The following is an 18,865-nucleotide window of genomic DNA, read 5'->3' on the forward strand; positions in this document are numbered from 1 at the left end:
GCCTCTGAGTCAGAAGGTGATTGCTTCAGGTCTTCCTCTGGAGCCTTGAGCTTGTGACCTCTGCTAGCAATCCAGTGCAGTACTGAAGAAATGCTGCACTGTCTGAGCTGCCATTCCACGGATGAGTTGTTAAACACAGGCTCCACAGCTGCCCTCTCAAATGAATGTAGAAAAATCGTACCACATCATTTTGCAAAAGAACAAAAAGGCTCTCCTGGTGCCGTGACCATTATCTATCCCTCAACTAACACCAGAAAAGAAAGATTATCTGGTCATTCATCTCATTGTTGCTTGTTGAACTTTGCTGAGTGTAAATTGGCTGCTGCATCTCACATATATCACTGGTGAAAAAGTGCTTTGGGATGGTGTGTGGTAGTGAAAGGTGCTACATAAATGCAAGGCCTTTTTTTCCTGTTTGAATGTAAAGAGAATCCCAGCTGACATCTCTCCTGCTCTCCAGCCCAGTGGCACTGAGGCCATTTGCAGTATCTCTAACCCTGCCCTGGCTGAGACATGATAAGCCAGGCTGGTGATTAAAACCAGAACATTCCAGTTCCCGGGAATACGGCCATTGGAAAATCCCCATCTTCAATTTTCCGTGTAACGCTTGCGACAAAACAGTTAATTGAAAGATGGCTACATCAGACGGTGCTGTTCAGATCTCTTTCAGGGTCGGATCCTTTGATGTATTCGCTTTTTGATGTGTTCAGCTGTTTTTATTTTCTTGGTTTATTTCAACCATGAATAGATCACTTCTACCAAAACAGAACTTGTGAGCTTCGTAATATTTCACTCTTCCATGAAGCCCGCCTATGAACAAACTGAAAGAATGGCAGTAAAGTATTAAAGCGCTGGAATTAATCAGGACAGAGGACTCATCTCAATTAATTTCCCTTTTTACAATAACATGGCACTGAGACATAGCCCAGTGGAAGGGCATTGCAAAATAATGATATGCAACGTAGAAATATTATCTTTCATGTCTTGTTATGTAGCAGCCCAATGTCAAGGCAATGGGTTAAGTTCTCCCAACTTTGAAAATATTCAGGAGGTGAGCCCATTCCTGGATTTCAAACCCACTTACTGCCACAGCAAACCCACTGGCGGAAGGAAAAATTGGGGTAATTATTCACAGATCCCTCAAGTTGGCAGAGAACATGAATAGGGCTGTGAAGAAGGCATGGGGACACTTTCTTTCATCACAGAGTATCAGATCAAGGAGGTAATGTTGGGGTTGTACAGAGCGTTGGGTAGGCCACAGCTGGAGTATTGTGTGCACATCTGGCCACCTCACTATAGGGAGAATGTGATAGCAGTAGAGGGGGTACAGAGGAGGTTCACCTGGAGGTCACCTGGGATGGAGCATTGATTTAATTTGATTTGATTTATCATTGTCACATGCAAGATAATTGGATAAAATGGAGATTATTGCTTTTTGTGTGCTACACAGACAAAATGTACTGTTCATAGAGTACATAGGGGAGAAGGAAAGCGGGGGGGTGGTGGTGCAGAATATAGGCCTGGTTTTACCGGCATGGATGTCCAAGGGTCATAAGATCGTGCCCAAGGCCAATGGGGGATGCCATTCTGCGGCCTCGATTGCCCCAGCTTTGGGGCGGCTGTGCCAGTAGAATCAGGGCCATAGTACTCCAGTCATAGCTAGGGTGCAGGGAAAGATCAACTTAATGCGATGTAGGTGCATTGAACAGTTTGACGGCAGCAGGGAAGAAGCTGTTCTTGAGTCAGTTGCTATATGACCTCAGACATTTGTATCTTTTTCCTGACAGAAGAAGGTGGAAGAGAATGTCCACGGTGCATGGGGTCCTCAGTTATGCTGGCTGCTTTTCCAAGGCAATGAGAAATGTAGACGGAGTCAATGGATGGGAGGCTGGTTTGCATGATGGACTGGGCTACATTCACAGTCGGTATCAATGGACAAACCACCAAGTTCATCATGTGACTCTAACATGAACCCATTTGAAAGAAAAAGGTGCTAACATCTCCATTAAAATAGCAGCGGGATGCAAAGCACTGCGATCGATGTTTATTAGCTAATACTGTGATGTGGAGATGCCGGTGTTGGACTGGGATGGACAAGGTGAGAGATCATGTGACACCAGGTTATAGTCAAACAGGTTTATTTGAAATCACAAGCTTTTGGAGTGCCGCTCCTTTGTGAAGTGGAATGAGGTGCGCAGGCACAGAATATATAGGCAGAGCCTGATAGATAGCCCAGTACACAGGTAATCAAGAGTGTCAAAGGATAAGTAGAGACAATGTAGTGCCGTGTAGGCTGGCTGAATAGCAAGTCTTTATGAGTAATCATGAGTGCTAATAGATAAATGCAAGCAGTTAACTATAATCAGTATGTGTAAGGTGTCAACAGACTGTATAACAAGGGATGGCCTACGAACTGATAATTTAAGGCTGAGAGATAATTATAAACAATCAAAGAGTACAATGGTGCTTACACTATAGAGTCTAATTCAAGCAGACAGATCATCACCTGCAATTCAAGTGTACATGGTGTCAAAACAGGACAATAAAGGAGATGATCCTCCGCAGAATAGTATGGTGGAGTTACATGTAGCAAGACATGAACCTGTGATCGCGGTTAAGGCCATCCTCATGAGTGCGGAGCTTGGCTATCAGTTTCTGCTTGGCGATTCAGCCAGCCTACACTGCACTACACAATCTGTACTTATTCTTGGTCATTCTTGATTACCTGTTAGTGTCAGGCTATCGTCACTCCATCTACATATAGAATCATAGAATCTCTACAATGCAGAAGGAGGCCTTTGGGCCCATCGAGCCTGCATCGGCAACAATCCCACCCAGGTCCTACCCCCTACCCCCCGTAACTCCACATATTTACCCTCCTAGTCCCCCTGACACTGAGGGGCAATTCAATCTAACCAGCATATGTTTGGAGTGTGGGAGGAAAGTGGAGCACCCGGAGGAAACCCACGCAGACCAAGGGAGAACGTGCAAACTCCACACAGACAGTGACCTGAGACCGGAATCGAACTCGGGTCCCGGACACTCTGAGGCAGCAGTGCTAACCACTGTGCCACCGTGTTGCCCAAATATTCTGTGCCTGCGCACCTCGCTCTACTTCGCCTGATGAAGGAGCAGCGCTTGTGATTTCAAATGAACCTGTTGGAATATAACCTGGTGTGGCCTCTTAGCTAATGCTGGTGACGGCAAGTTCTTGGCCCCTCTGAGTACAAAATTGGATTTCTACGTATTCATACCACACTGTTTTGCTGAAGTTATCATGAAAAGAAATGTCCACCTCCATGTGAAAAACATTTTGCAAGTATCATCGCGGCCCAATCTCCCCACATCTTGATTGCAGATCCATTCAACATGGAGTTGAATAGCTTGTTTATTGATGAAGAATGCAGCTGCTTTCTACAGATAAGGACAAACTACGTATATACATGTCCTCATTGAACAAACTCAAATGAAAGGACTGTGTTTTTGATCAGTCGATAACATTGAGAAATTCTCCAGTGTGATCTTAGCGCACCTACGAGATTTGTTAGCTCTTGCACGGCTAAATATTTTTCATCCCATTGCTGCCTCAAGACAGATTCTGACTTCAGCAGGGTTACTTAGGTGCTTTTGCATTTCACTCTGGCTAAATTCTCCACTGAATAATGTGCTACCAAATCAACTTTCTATATAATGTCATCAGGTATCCATTCCCCACCCTCTCTCCCATTCTGTTGATTCATAGAAATATAAAAATTAGAAGCAGGAATAGGCCATTTGGCCCTTCGAGCCTGCACTGCCATTTATTTTGATCATGGCTGATTTTCAAATTCAATATCTTGATCTGCCTATGGGGAGATTATATGGGGAGATTACATATGATCATAACATGATCATATTATATGGGGAGACATGTTCTCACCATATCCTTTGATCCCTTTAACCCCAAGAGTTTTGTCTAATTTCTTCTTGAAATCAGACAACATTTTGGCCTCAACTCTTCTCTGTGGTAGTGAATTCCACACACTCACCATCCTCTGGGTGAAAAAATTTCTCCTCACCTCAGTCCTAAAAGGTTTACCCCTTATCCTCAATTTATGACCCCTACTTCTGGACTCCCCCACCATTGGAAACATTCTTTCTGAATCTACTCTGTCTAACCTTGTTAGAATTTTATAAATTTCTATGAGATTCCCTCTCACTCTTCCAAACTCCAGTGAATATAATCCTAACCAACTTAGTCTCTACTCATACGACAAACCTGCCATCCCAGGAATCAGCCTGGTAAACCTTCGCTGTATTTCCCCTATAGCAAGGACAGCCTTCCTCAGATAAGGACACAAGAACTTAGATAATTCTCCCCACAACACCATTCTCAATGTCTTATATCATGCTCTTATAAGATGCTCTTATATCAGACCAACGAATAGCCTGCAGAACCCAGTCGAGTACTGAGGGGAGTGCTGCACCTTCAAAGGTGCCATCTTTCAGACGATGGCCGGAATCTTGCAGCCGTTCATGCCGGAGGGATTTGACCATCCGCTGCAGTGAATGGAGATTTGGCTGAGCGCCAAATTCCCCAACCCCATTGCAGTGGGAGCATGGCATGAACAGCCGGTAAGATCGCACCTGATATGTTAAACAGACACCCATCGTCCCTTCCGATAGGCTAAAAAGACCCGAATTTTTGGAGAAGAACAGGAGAATAGTTCCCAGTATCCTGGCCAACATTCATCCCTGACCCTACATCTAAGAACATTCTCTGTCCATTACCACATTGTTGTTTGCGGGAGCTTAGTGTACACAAATCGGCAGTGGTATTTCCTATATTGCTATAGTGGCTACGCTTCGATAAAAAGGTACTTCATTTTCTGTAAAGCACTTCGGGATATACTAAAATAAAGAAAGGTGCTTTACAAATGTTGGTCTTTTCTTCTTTCTATAAATGCTGCTGTCTAATAATAAGCAGCAAATGAGGCTGAAATAGACTCACCCCTCCGATTTTAACTTGTCAGATGGAGACATGAATCTGAAACATATCATGTTGCTTTGAACAAATAGTGCACTCATAGAATTTATTGTTCTGCATTCATAGAATTCCAACAATGCAGAAGTAGGCCAATTGCCCCATCAAGCCTACATCAACAATGATCCCACCCAGACCCTATCACTGTAACCCCACATATTTACCCTGCTAAACCCTCTGACACTAAGGGGTAATTTAGCACGGCCAGTTCACTTTACCTGCACATTATTGGCCTGTGGGAGGAAACCAGAGCACCCACAGGAAACCTGCAGACATGGAGAGAAAGTGCAAACCTCACACAGACAGTTACCCAAGGCCAGAATCGAACCTGGGTCCCTGGCACCGTGAGGCAGCAGTGCCAACCACTTTACCACCCGAAATGGGGAGGGACTGATGGCGATTTAACCTGACGGTCACCACACCTCAGATGAGGAGCAAGGTTAAGAAGGCATGAATAACCTCAGCTGGTACAGGAATTGAACCCACACTGTTAGCGTCACTAAGCAGCTGTCCAGCCAACTGACCTCAGTGTTACCGTAGCATCAAATGTGATGGCATTTAGCTGGGTGTTGAAGGCTCAGGACTCCTCTGTTTGGCTTCCCGTCTGTAAAGCACTAATCAAAGAGCTTCCACTTGCTTGAAAAACCATCTCAGTATGGAAGGCAATCGTTCTTTTGCTGTTACTAAAGACTTCTCTAAATTTGTATCTTAAATGTAATGAATTTTTATAATTGAATTTTTGCACTCAATAAAATAAAAGTAATTGAAATTCCAGTGCTGGAACCCAATTGTAACCTCTTGTGTATGAGTGTTGCCATGGAAACGCAATGCTTGTTGTTCGGGAATGTACGCTGATGTCAGGGGATGATAAGGTCTGGGAAATGGTCAAACTGGCAGATTTTGTCCATGGTCCAGAGTGCTGGAATAGATCTAAAAACCTGAATGACACCTACATCTCTTCATATATAGTCAAATTCTTGCCTTATCACCAAGGTATATTGATGACCCAGTTTGTGACAATAATATTTAGCCTTTATATAACAACCGTTCCTGTTCCATGACATTTGACATGAGCGTAATGAGCCTAAAGAACTGATTCAAAGCCAAAGGAGGAGACATCAGGACATTTGATGAGGTGGGTTTTAAGGGGTATGTTAAAGGCAAAGAAAAGCTAAGGGATGTTCTGGAGGCAATTCCCGATTTTAGGGTGGAATTTTCCCATCCCACCCACTGCGGGAATTGTAGCAGATGAGGGGAGGGTGGGCCATAGCAAGGTCTGTTGACCTTGGGTGGGATTTTCTGGTTTTGGGTCGAGCGCAGCTGGAAAATCCCACCCAAGGACTTTACAGCCCCCCTGCTGCCCACCACCATCCCTCCCACCTCCAACCTGTCTCCCATGTTACAGTGGACAGGTAAGGCATCAGGCGCACTCGGGCCTCATGTCACTGCTGCTGCCAAAAGGGGGAGGAGAGAGCAAGGCCGGTAGCTTTCATTGTTCTGAAGCAGGAAGAAGGGGTTTCTTATTTTTGGGATCCACTCCCCACCAACCCCCCTGTCCATCTGAGGTGATCCCCACAAGATTGTGCTCCCCCTTTAAGTCTCCCCTACAGCTCCTAAAACAGAAACCCCGAAATCCCTCGCTGCATCATGGTGCCCGCCAGGTAGGCCAGCACAAAATCCCCAGACTTACCTGAAACCCAAAATCCATGACACTTATTCTTTGGAGACTGTCTGTAGTCCCCACAGTGGCCACTAGTCAATTCAGGGACAAAAGAGCTGCTGCCCAATTGGACGGTTCATTGACAATCCCAGTCTACATTCACATCGGAATAATAGCAGTGTAATTAAGATCACGAAGAGACCCAGGGTAGCACGATGGCACAATAGTTAAAGCTCTGTTGCCTCACAGCGCCAATTCCAGCCTTGGGTGACCATCTGTGTGGAGTTTGCACATTCTCCCCATGTCTGTGTGGGTTTTCCTTGGGGTGCTCCGGTTTCCTCCCACAGTCCAAGGGATGTGCGGGTTAGGTTGATTGGCCATGCTAAATTAACCTTAGTATCGGGGAATTAGCAGGGTAAATATGAGGTGTTACGGTTTAGGGATTGGGTGGGATTGTGTTCGGTGCAGACTTGATGGGCCGAATGGCCTCCTTCTGCACTGTAGATATTGTATGATTTGATGATAGCAAGAACCTATGATACTTGGTGGTGGGTTATAGGCCACTCACAGAGCCTCATGTTTCTATGGCGACATGCACCAGCTTTGCTTGCACCATGTAGTCTGGAGCTACGAATAGTGATGGTAGAAGCTCCAACTTTCTTCCTATCACATGACTGACCAAGAATTTCTCTCTCTCTTATTGTTGATTGATGAGAAACCTGTTTAACTCACATTGTGGCCATCAAGTCCTGGGACTCGAACCCAGAGCTGCTGGCTTAGAGGTAGGGAAATTACCCACAGTGCCACAGGACCTCCCTCTGTGGAGCTATACTTCAGTCTGAGTCAGGGAAGATGAAACAGTGGTGCAGTGATTGTGGTGATTTACACACTCACAGACTTTGTCAGGCTATTTATTAACATGGAAAAACTATATCGAGGGCACCAGCCTCCCAGCTGCCCCAGACCTACATGTCTATGAAATGCCTTCTAGATATCTTCTGTTTAAGAGAGGATTGAACCCTGTGGTGATTACCCAGTCTTGGTCCCAATTGGTCCCTCAAGCCAGGTGACCTTCTTCTGTTATGTAGCCCTTAAAGGGACAATCACAAGGAAGGCCATTTTTTGTTTGGTGGTGGGGAGGGCAATCAGAAATGGCGGCGAAGAAACCATCCTTGAGTGGGCGGCACGGTGACACAGTGATTAGCACTGCTGCCTCACAGCACTAAGGATCCCAGGTTCGATTACCCACTTGGGTCACTGTCAGTGTGGAGTTTGCACATCCTCCCCGTGTCGGCGTGGGTTTCCTCTGGGTGCTCTGGTTTCCACTCACCGCCCAAAGATATGCAGGTTAGGTGGATTGGCCATGGTAAATTGTCATTGAGAATCAGGGGGACAACTAGGGTAGATATGTGGGGTTATAGGGATAGAGCCTGAGTGGGGTTGTGGTTGGTGCAGACTCGAATGGCCAAATGGCCTCCTTCTGCACTGTAGGAATTCTATGATGAATCTATGATTAAGAGTGAAGTGGCATATTGCGAACGTTTTCAGTGAGTTTGCGTCGTAAGACAAATATTTAAAGTGTCGCTACAAACTGTCTTTCAAAAAATAGCTTCCAGCCATGGTTAAGAATAAATATTCTTAAAAAGAGCAGATTTTAAGCGATAGTAGCTAGTATCTCTGTCCAGTATTGTGGTGACATATTATTACAACTGAAAGTTGTGTGTTAGGTGAGGGTTGGGGAAGGGGCTAAATTTCAGAATGTAGTCAATTTAGCTGAGAATTCAGCTGCCAAGATTGGACTGTCAGTCAAGGGTGCGAGGACCTTTTAACGTTGTGCGCCGCAAAGTGTTAAAATGTGCAATCTGTTTCATTTCCTTCTCCAGCTATGTTCGGCTGGTTGTCAGGCAGTCTGTGATGAGTGAAGCATTCTGTCGGAAATCTCTTTAGATGAAAGAGATAAGATTGGTTTGATCCACCCAATATTTGAGGAACATATTCATCCTTTATACATTTCTTTTTGGAAAGCCATGTATATAATCCTGATGCTGATGGAGAGTTTTTTTCTTAATGCATGTATTTTTGCCCAGTTGAGCGTGGGGCCTCATTTCAGCTTCTGAAGTTTTGTTCGACATCATCTGGCAACCATTAATGAGAGGCTGTGAATATCAGAGGTCGGCGCATGGGGAGCAGTAAAAGCTCGGGGTTAGTCACTTGCTTTCCAGTCCCAAGACATGTCTGAACCTCGCGTGGAAGAAAGGAGCTGCTTGTGTAGCCTTTCAGAATTCTCGTTCGACTGTGACCACTGAAGTTTTGCAACGACTCCACAGAGCATCCTCCAACACGTACAGCCACCTCCACCAGCTGGTTCCTCCAGACTCCATGCTCCGATACAAACTGCTTTGAATCAAAGGAGGTCTAACATTCTTGTAATGGCTACTGCAAACCTAATCAACCAAAGTGCACAAGTCGGGGGTGTCGTGTCGGGGGGGGTGCAGTTTACAGAGGAAATCTTTTCGGTAATATACAAGATGTACGAAGGGCTAATAGGTACTGGTCAAAACATTATAAAGCAGGGGCTGAGCACAGTGGTTAGCACTGCTGCCTCATAGTGCCGGGGACCTGGGTTCGATTCCCAGCTTGGGTCACTGTCTGTGTGGAGTCTGCATGTTTTCCCCATGTCTGCGTGGGTTTCCATCGGGTGTTCTGGTCCCACAGACCAAAAGATGTGCTGGTTCGGTGCATTGGCCACACTAAATTCTCCCTTGGTGTACCTGAACAGGCGCCAGAGTGTGGCGACTAGGGGATTTTCACAGTAACTTCATTGCAGTGTTAATGTAAGCTCACTTGTGACATTAATAAATAAACTTTACCATAATATGGTGAAAGGGCCAGATTTGGAGACAGAGTAAGTTACAACTGGAATCATACCTTGTGTATGAGTATCTGCTGATTAAAATTTACAGAAAGTCATCAGTGGGAGAACAGACACCACAACAGTGAACTTTTGGGGCCTGATTAACGGTTTAAAAAATGTTTTTTTCAGAACCTCCCAAATTCTAATTGAAGGGGCCAAATGGTGCTGAGAGCCATGGACAGAATTACACACTGTAATCTAATTAAGAGGATTCGATTTTCTTTTTCCAGAGTATAATAGTTGACTGGGGGTACGTTACACACTGAAATGTAATTGAAGAGATCGGGTGGCACTGCAAAATGTGAGAACAAAACTCAAGTGAAGAACTCAAGTCAGTCTCTACCCCACCCCACTCTGTCTCATGTTTGGCATTTCAGTATGTTATTGTGTGTGACCCGCTCCCAACTCTACATTATTCTCTCCGGAGCTCATTGAATTCTCATATCTATATATTTTTCACCTGGTGAGGCATTTCTTCCCTTGTAAACTGTAGCTGATTAGGTGTGAGTGTAAGCATTACTGAGTGTGGGCCTTTTCCTTTCTATTTCCAAGCCATTTGTGTCGGAGCTGTGTTTGTGAAGTGGGCTGGAGGGTGACCTGATTATAATAGTTGTCATACTTTGAGGTGTCTACTTGCACCATTTCTAAAAGATTCCACATGATTATGGGTTTCAGACTGTGCTATAACAAAAAAAGCCCTGTTCTGACTTCCCCCAGTGGAGCGTTGGATTAATTTAACATCTGTTGTGGTGCAGCCCAGGAAAACCTTAGGTTCAATCCTCGGTCTGGTTTAAGTTAGTTGATTCAGCTGGGGCAGGAATTAGAGCCCTACAATTGGCCTCAGTGCCCCCTGGGTTAGACAGGAGAAAGGAAATCAGCCAGCGATCCCAATTTTTGATTGTTCCTAAGTCTCCCTGTGGAAATTGTTCATCTGGCTATTACTGAGCGAGTTTGGATTTGATCTTGGCCATCATGCCTAACTAGTTGGGTTGCTGTTCACCATTTGGACTCACACATGGTGAATGGCGAGTTGGCCGAGGTATCGGAGACCTGCCATCAGCCATTAAACCAAGAGGCAGGAGGCCCATCCTGATGAAGCAGGAACAGACATTCCGCTCCTCGTTGGTTAGACAAAGGGAGGTCCTGTGGCACAATAGGGAGTGTACCTGCCTCTGAGCCAGAAGCTGCGGGTTCGAGTCCCACCCGAGGATTTGGTGGCCAAGGAAGGTGCGTTCATAATGCGGCCCGTAATGAGTTCTTCACTTGAGTTTTGTTCTCACATTTTGCAGTGCCACCCGATCTCTTCAATTACATACTGCAAATACTTCTAAACATGCCAATGGCTGGTAATGAGAGCAGTAGAGACTCCTGGTCAGCCAGACTTGATGCCCTTCAAGCTATAAGCCTCTTGCAACAGACTAGCGACCTGCTCCAGGAATTACTGCTATGGAAACAGCTAAAAGTCTGCCTTAGTGCACCACTAGGTGTGGGAGGATATTTAGAATTTGATTTTTAGACAAATATGTATCTAACGTACTGAGTTTGCCATTAGCCCATTCCGTTATTCTATAGCCGAGGCATGATGCTAAGTACGTTCCGTCAGTCTTTTTCTGCTTTGTCTCTGAGTTTAATTTGTGTTTGTGGGAATTTTTCTGGGCTGCATTTAATTACATATAGAATAACAGTTGGGTTGGAGTGTGTTACAAAGGGTGTAACGTGACCAAGGGATTCAGATGAAATCATGAACCACAGATTGTATTACAGGCCATAACTCACTGCGTCCCAACCGTTAATCCATGTAATAGCGCTCAGGTTAGGGATGTGCTTATAAGAGGTCATATTACTTGAAGTTTGCCATTGTCCATAAAACTCTGTCACACAGCCCCCAGAAGTTGGGTGTGTCACTTGTAGCAGTCGTCTCATGTCTCACGGTGGAACAGATTTATTTGCATTTTTGTTGCAGTGAGATTGATTAATTAGTGGGCATTTTAATAGATCAGTCACCGATTAAACAATAAAACTAATGCCCAAATTCATCCCACTGGAGAAGATTTAATGCAGGAAGCTGGTGGTCCCAAAATAGAAAATGTAACAGGAGAGATAACAAAAGCAACACAAGAGACAACCTGTGGTGCAATTGCTCCTGTGTACCTACTCCCACCTGAGAGCCATCTAGTGTTCAGCTAACAATATGCAAATATCGTATCACATGGGCCGTGAGGTTAGGCTAGGGGATGTTACAGAGAAATGGTGTGGCAAATCTGATACGTTATTTATTTTAGAACATAGAAAAACTGCAGCACAAACTGGCCCTACGGCCCACATGTTGCGCTGAACATGTCCCTACCTACTAGGCTTACCTATAACCCTCTATCTTACTAAGTCCCCTGTACTTATCCAAAAGTTTCTTAAAGGACCCTATCGAATCCGCCTCCACCACCACTGCCGACAGCTGATTCCATGCACCCACCACACTCTGAGTGAAAAATTTACCCCTGACATCTCCTCTGTACCTACTCCCCAGCACCTTAAACCTGTGTCTTCTTGTGGCAGCCATTTCAGCCCTGGGAAAAAACCTCTGAGAATCCACTCGATCAATACTATCAACAACTTATACACCTCTATCAGGTCACCTTCATCCTCCGTCTCTCTAAGGAGAAAAACTGAGCTCTCTCAACCTATCCTCATAAGGCATGCTACCCAATCCAGGCAACATCCTTGTAAATCTCCTCTGCACCCTTTCTATGACTTCCTCATCCTTCCTGTAATGAGGCGACGAGAGCTGAGCACAGTATTCCAAGTGGGGTCTGAGCAGGGTCTTTTACAGCTGCAGCATTATCTCCCGACTCCTAACCTCAATTCCTCGATTGATGAAGGCCAGTACACCATATGCTTTCTTAATCACATCCTCTACCTGCGAGGCCGATTTGAACGTCCTATGAACAATGTACAGAAGGTTCAGGGAGCTAGGTAATGTTTGGGATCTAGAGGAGTATATGACTTGTAGGAAGGAACTTAAGAAGGAAATTAGGAGAGCCAGAAGGGGTCATGAGAAGGCCTTGGCAGGTAAGGTTAAGGAAAACCCAAGGCATTCTACAAGTATGTGAAGAGCAAAAGGATGAGATGTGAAGGAATAGGACTTATCAAATGTGACGGTGGGAAAGTTTGTATAGAACTAGTAGAAATAGCAGAGGTACTCAATGAATACTTTACTTCAGTATTCACAGTGGAAAAGGATCTTGGTGGTTGTAGTGCATGCTTGCAGCGGACTGAAAAGCTTGAGTATGTGAACATTAAGAAAGAGAATGTGTTGGAACTTTTGAAAAGCATCAAGTTAGATAACTCGCCGGGACCAGATGGGATGTACCATAGGGTACTATGGGAGGCGAGAGAAGAGATTGCAGAGCCTCTGGAGATGATCTTTGCATCATCAATGGAGACGGGAGAGGTTCCGGGGGATTGCAGATGTGGTTCCTCCATTCGAGAAAGGGAGAAGGGAGCTTTGTTCATGGGATGTGGGAGTCATTGGCTGGGCACATTTATTGCCCATCCCCCTGAGGATATTGAAGAGTCAACCACATTCTGGAGTCACATGTAGGCCAGGCCAGGCAAGGAGGACCTAACCGATATCAGTGAACCAGATGGGTTTTTACAACAACCAACAATGGTTTCATGGTCGTCAGTAGACTTTTAATTCCAGATTTTTATTAAATTCAGATTTCATCATCAGCCATAGAGGGATCTGAACCCAAGACCCAGAGCATTACCCTGGGTCTCTGGATTACTAGTCCACTAACAATACCACTATACCACTGATAAACCTGGATTTTATGGTGCTATTGACAGGGGCGTACCCATGATCCCGAAGGCTGCCCCACAGCAATTTAATTCTGGGAGCAGCTTTGATTGCTTAAAGGCGAGACTTGTGCCCATTTCTTAGAAGGAAGTCCCACTTAGAGAGCTGCAATGCTAGCTGGGTACAGTGGCCATTGTTAGGACTATAGGCAGTCCCATCACACTCAAGAGTCCAGTTAAGTCTGGGGTCCAAAGTCCCAGAGAGGGAGTTGAAGAGGGTTTTAAAAAAATTCATTCATGGGACATGGTGTCGATGGCTGGCCAGCATTTATTGCCCATCCCTAGTTGCCCTTGTGAAGGTGGCAGGGGGCTGGGTTTAAGAGGCCAAAGGGGGAGGGCTTGATGAGGTGATGATGTAGGAAGGGCAGAGGATGTGAGTGATGGTTCAAGATTGTGGGCTCACAAAGAATGTCCCCCTACTTGCCTCGCCTGACACCGACCCGTGCAACTATAGCTTCTGGTCTTCATGCATCGCATTGGCCTCTCCCACCATGGGTGAAATACTGGTGGTGATGGGATGAAGCCCTGAAATGACCCTCAAAAGGTCCAAGGACAGGCTGGTCACCTGTCAAGGAACACCCCCACCCCCCAGCTCTCCCCACCCCCCCCCCCCCCCCCCCCCCCCCCCGCCCCAGCCCCAGCTCCCACCATTCAATTTCAGACAGACTAGGGGACAGGCATTGGAATAATCAGTCATTGGATTTTACACACTTCCCACCTCCAATCCTACCCACGCAAGATTGTAAAATCCATCCCGTGATCTTTTCCTGCCCTTTGTGTTGGGGATGGTGTTTGAACTGAATTTAAGAAAAGGCTGGCAAGCTGTGGGCTGGGTTGGTGGGGGTGGATGGATCAGTGGAACATAGTGGAGAATATAGTTTTGAGGGAGTTGCAACTTAGAGTGAGCTCAGGACAGTATAAAGAGAAGTCAAGCCTGGAGGTAAGAATTGTGTGAGTAGCGTGATGAATTATTGACAGAAGCAGCCAGCATTGTGAGGCTAACCTGGTGATTATTAGGAGCCAAGGTTTGATTCTCAGTTCGGGGTCAAACAGGTCACCAAGATTGGAAATTATTCAACCTCAACCAGGAAAGGAAATGGAGTAAGGATTGGGGATACTGGCACTTTATTGGGAGATAACATTATGGTTTTAGTTTGGCCAGTGCTAAGCTGAAGAAAATTCTGGCCTTTCCATGGATTTAAGCTGAACAGGTAAGCTGACAGCATAGTGCTACTGAACTGTGCTGGTTATAGTGCTGGTGTGTGAGGTTAACTCAATGCATGTTGATAATGTTGCAAAGGGGGTAACATTTAAGAAAGAAAGAGGCAAAATAAGTTTCTAAGCACCCAATGGGAAATTCATCCTTGGGTAAATTTCTTCATTGATATTAATCAAAAACATTCAGGAAAAACTGCCCTATCGTTATCTTGACATCTTTTTATTTTCACAAATAGAAGGGAATAGGTTCTCGAAGCTCAGTCTAACCTTCTAGCCTAGAAAAAGGAGACAATCCAGCTAAAGCTTTCTCCCTGATCATTGCCACTTGCATTTTGTTATAAAGTAATAACATGTGGATATTGGTTGAGGAATTTCCATTGGGTTTCATGGAGCTTGTTGACTATGGGTGGCTGTATTTCAATGGTGCAACATCTCTACACCCTGAACAACAATGGATGCCAGGGAAGCCAGCCTATCCCTGAGGCCAAACATTGTTATGATGCGCAGGAGGGGAGTAACGTTAAAAAAGGACAGTTAAGAATTGCAGTGGACCACACAAAATCATAATAGGTGGGATTGCCCCTCGTCCTGTGTCACGTTTTCTGGTGTTTTGCTTGGCTCACCCAGTGCCAGGGAACCCACCGCAGGAGATCCATAGACTAGAACCATAGAATCTCTAAAGCACAGAATGAGGCCATTTAGCTCATCAAGCCTGCACCAACTCTCCAACAGAGCACCTTAGCCAGATCCATTCGCCCTTCGCTTTGCCCCATGACCCCAAGCATTTACCATGGCTAATCCATCTAACCTACACCTCTTTGGACACTGAGGGGCAATTTATCATAGAATGATAGAAACCCTATAGTGCAGAAAGAGGTCACTCTACACTGACCACAATCCCACCCAGGATCTACCCCCCATATCCCTACATATTTACCTGCTAATCCTTCTACCCTACGCATCTCAGGACACTAAGAGGAAATTTTAGCATGGCCAATCCACCTAGCCTGCACATCTTTGGACTATGGGAAGAAACCGGAGCACCTGGAGGAAATCCTTGCAGGCACGGGGAGAATGTGCAAATTCTGCACAGACAGTGAACCAAGGCCAGAATCAAATTCCTGACGCTGTGAGGCAGCAGTGCTAACCATTGTGCCACTGTGCCACCACTGGAAGATCCCACTAGCAGGAAGGGCTGGAAAATCTCAACCAATATTTAATATTTTTGGACAATTTGATCCTTCTTTTGAGTTGTCTTATATGGCAGGCCAAACATTGGCATTTCTGAGGCCCGCAGCAGCCATTTTCCTCTGCATCCTCTTGGTCATACTGCTGCAATGTTGAGTTTGTAAACATGTAAAGAAAATGCTAGGGGGACAAAACAGTGCATGGTCCCTTTAAAAGCTGGTATTTTGTTTCAGTGCTTGGAAGTTTAAAATACGAAGTCCATCCAGAGTCCAAACTGAGACGTTTGTATCCAAGGCCAGACAATAGGGTTGCCTTGGTAACAGATTTCAGGCATTTAAATGTTTGAATTTTGCCCAATCAATTGAAAGCAGGCATTCAGCTACCAATAACCTATAAGATTTGAATGTGATGATGTTGAAAAAAATCAGACCAATTCTGTTTAGGAAAATTGATAGATCACCACAGGTATAAAAGAGAGTGCAAGAGAAAAACAGGAGTTGACAACTGCCATCTCTCAAGTCAAGAGAGAGAAGGCAGCTCTCCACCCTACCAATTATACATGTCCCTTAAGAGAATGTACCATCAAACCAGTGAAAGATACCAAATCAAAAAGAACTCACAGACAGAGGAAATCCACAGAAGAGCTCCAAAAGTTTCTGAAAGCCGGAAAACCTGGTTGTATTTCTTTGAGACTGACGGAATTCCATTATTATATTTTTAATTAACGAACGAGTATTGTATTTATTTGAACAGCATTCCCTTATTTTATTCGGATGATAGTCGTTTAGTTAAATTTCTCTGTTAGTTAAATAAATAAATTGTTCGTTGTTCATTTTAAAGTAAGTTCGGGTATTTCTGTTAGTTACCCACTAAACGCTACCCAAGGACAGTTCACACCTTCCCACGCACTTTATACAGATTACGCGGTGAGGCATTCCTGCGAGGGGGATTCAGCGTTACATCTTAAAGGGGAACAACCTCAGTAACAATACCAAGATGCCAGTCTTTATAAAATACTTTGAATATTCTTGTGGTACCCTGATCTGCAGACAGTGAGCAAATTCCACCTCTTCTTCTTCGATTCAATCCGGCCCAATATTACGCAGGCTAGTGAGGATGGTTACCCTACGCCTAAAGCCCCCTGTCCTCGGCATCAGAGAGGTCAATCTGCCACGTTGCTCTCACTAAGATGGAGCAGCTGCACAGGGGATTACTGGGGCTGAAGCCAAAACCTCCATTATTTATGGAAGGACTAAAGACTGGACCTTAAGACTATTTCCATGCAAAATGTTTCCACAGGATATTCGTGGCAATGGTTCACATGCTGCTTTTCTTCCCTGTGGAGTTTTTTTTCTCCCAGTGCAACAGTTTTTGGACTGCCACATTTCCAGCCCAGAGTTAAGCATTGCTGATTTAAGATTGTTGGAACAGGAAAAGAAGAAAGTCTGAAAATATGGAATAAAATCAGAAAATGATAGAAATGCACAGCTGGCCTGTCCAAATCTGTGAAGGGAATATACAGCATAACATCTCGGATGTAGGTCCTCCATCAAAACTAGGAAGTGTTTTGTTCAGCCCCATTATGAAGCTTAATTATCTTGTTGAGAAAGGCTTGGCACTTTGTGAACCTTAATCCTGTTAATACCCCACTACTACTTCCCCAAATCGATCACTTGGGCAGGAGTTGATTATCTGAAGTGAAGAGTCAGTGAAGAATTTTCCATTTCCTATTTCACTTCCTGATTTTTTTTGCCTCTCTCTGCTATAGGATGGGTGTTATTAAACTAGAAAAGGTGCAAAAAAGATTTACAAGGATGTTACTAGGACTGGAAGGTTTGAATTCTAGGAAGAGGCTGGATAGGCTGGAAACTTTCTCCCTGGAGCGTACGAGGATGAGGAGTGACCTTTTAGAGGTTTATAAAATCATGAGGGGCATGGGTAAAGTGAATACCCACGGTCTTTTCCCCAGGGTAGGGGAGTCCCAAACTAAAGGGCATAGGTTTAAGGTGACAGGGGTTAGATTTAAAAGGGACCTGAGGGGCAACTGTTTCACACAGAGGATGGTGCATGTATGGATTGAGCTGCCACGGGAGGTGGTAAAGGCGGGTACAATTGCTACATTTAAAAGACATTTGGATTGGTACATGGATAGGCCAAACACAGGCAAATTGGACTAGGTCAGCTTAGCAAATCTGGCTGGCATGGATGAGTTGGGCTGAAGGGCCTGTTTCCGTGCTGTATATCTCTAGGATGCTAGGACGGGATTTTCCAGCCTCGCTCGCCCTGAAACTGGAAAATCCTGCCGGAGGTCAATGGGACTTTCCATGTTTCGCGCCCCTGGTCTGCTCCAATTCCCGTGGTGGGTGGGACAGTAAACTCCGTCCTTATGATTCTCAGGATATGAGCAGGATCTGTGGGCCAGTGTGGGGGTACACCGAAGGAAGTGTTTTGTCGTGATACCCCTGGCATTAGGACCATGGTAAGTCTCACAACACCAAGTTAAAGTCCAACAAGCTGGTGTTGTGAGACTTCTTACTGTGCTTATCCCCATCCAACGCCAGCACCTCCACATCATTAGGACCATGGGACAGGCTTGATGGGATCTAGCTTTTGTACTTTTGTCTGAATTCTATAAATGTGAAAGAATGTTTGAGCCAAATCAGCAGTTAGCTGCAAGTCATCTTCACCATAAGAAAACCCAATGTCAAAGCATCATCAAAATATTCACACATCGTTACTTTATAACAAGATACAGATGGCAGTGGTCAGGGGGAAAGCTTTAGCTGAATTCACTCCCTTTCCTAAGCCAGAAGACTTAAGGATAAAGGGTGCTTTAAGAGCTGATATCCTTCTACTTATTAAAATAAAAAGGTGCCAAGATAACCCGATGATGATTGAATTTGGAGCTGACATTGAGACAACTCCACTCAATTTTGGTTAATTGTACACAGACAGATATGAAAACATATATGGAAAATCTCTGCAGCATCTGTGGAGAGGCAATAAA

Source organism: Carcharhinus amblyrhynchos, chromosome 27 (assembly GCF_965287045.1).
Source record: "Carcharhinus amblyrhynchos chromosome 27, sCarAmb.v2.hapA, whole genome shotgun sequence".
NCBI lineage: Eukaryota > Metazoa > Chordata > Chondrichthyes > Carcharhiniformes > Carcharhinidae > Carcharhinus > Carcharhinus amblyrhynchos.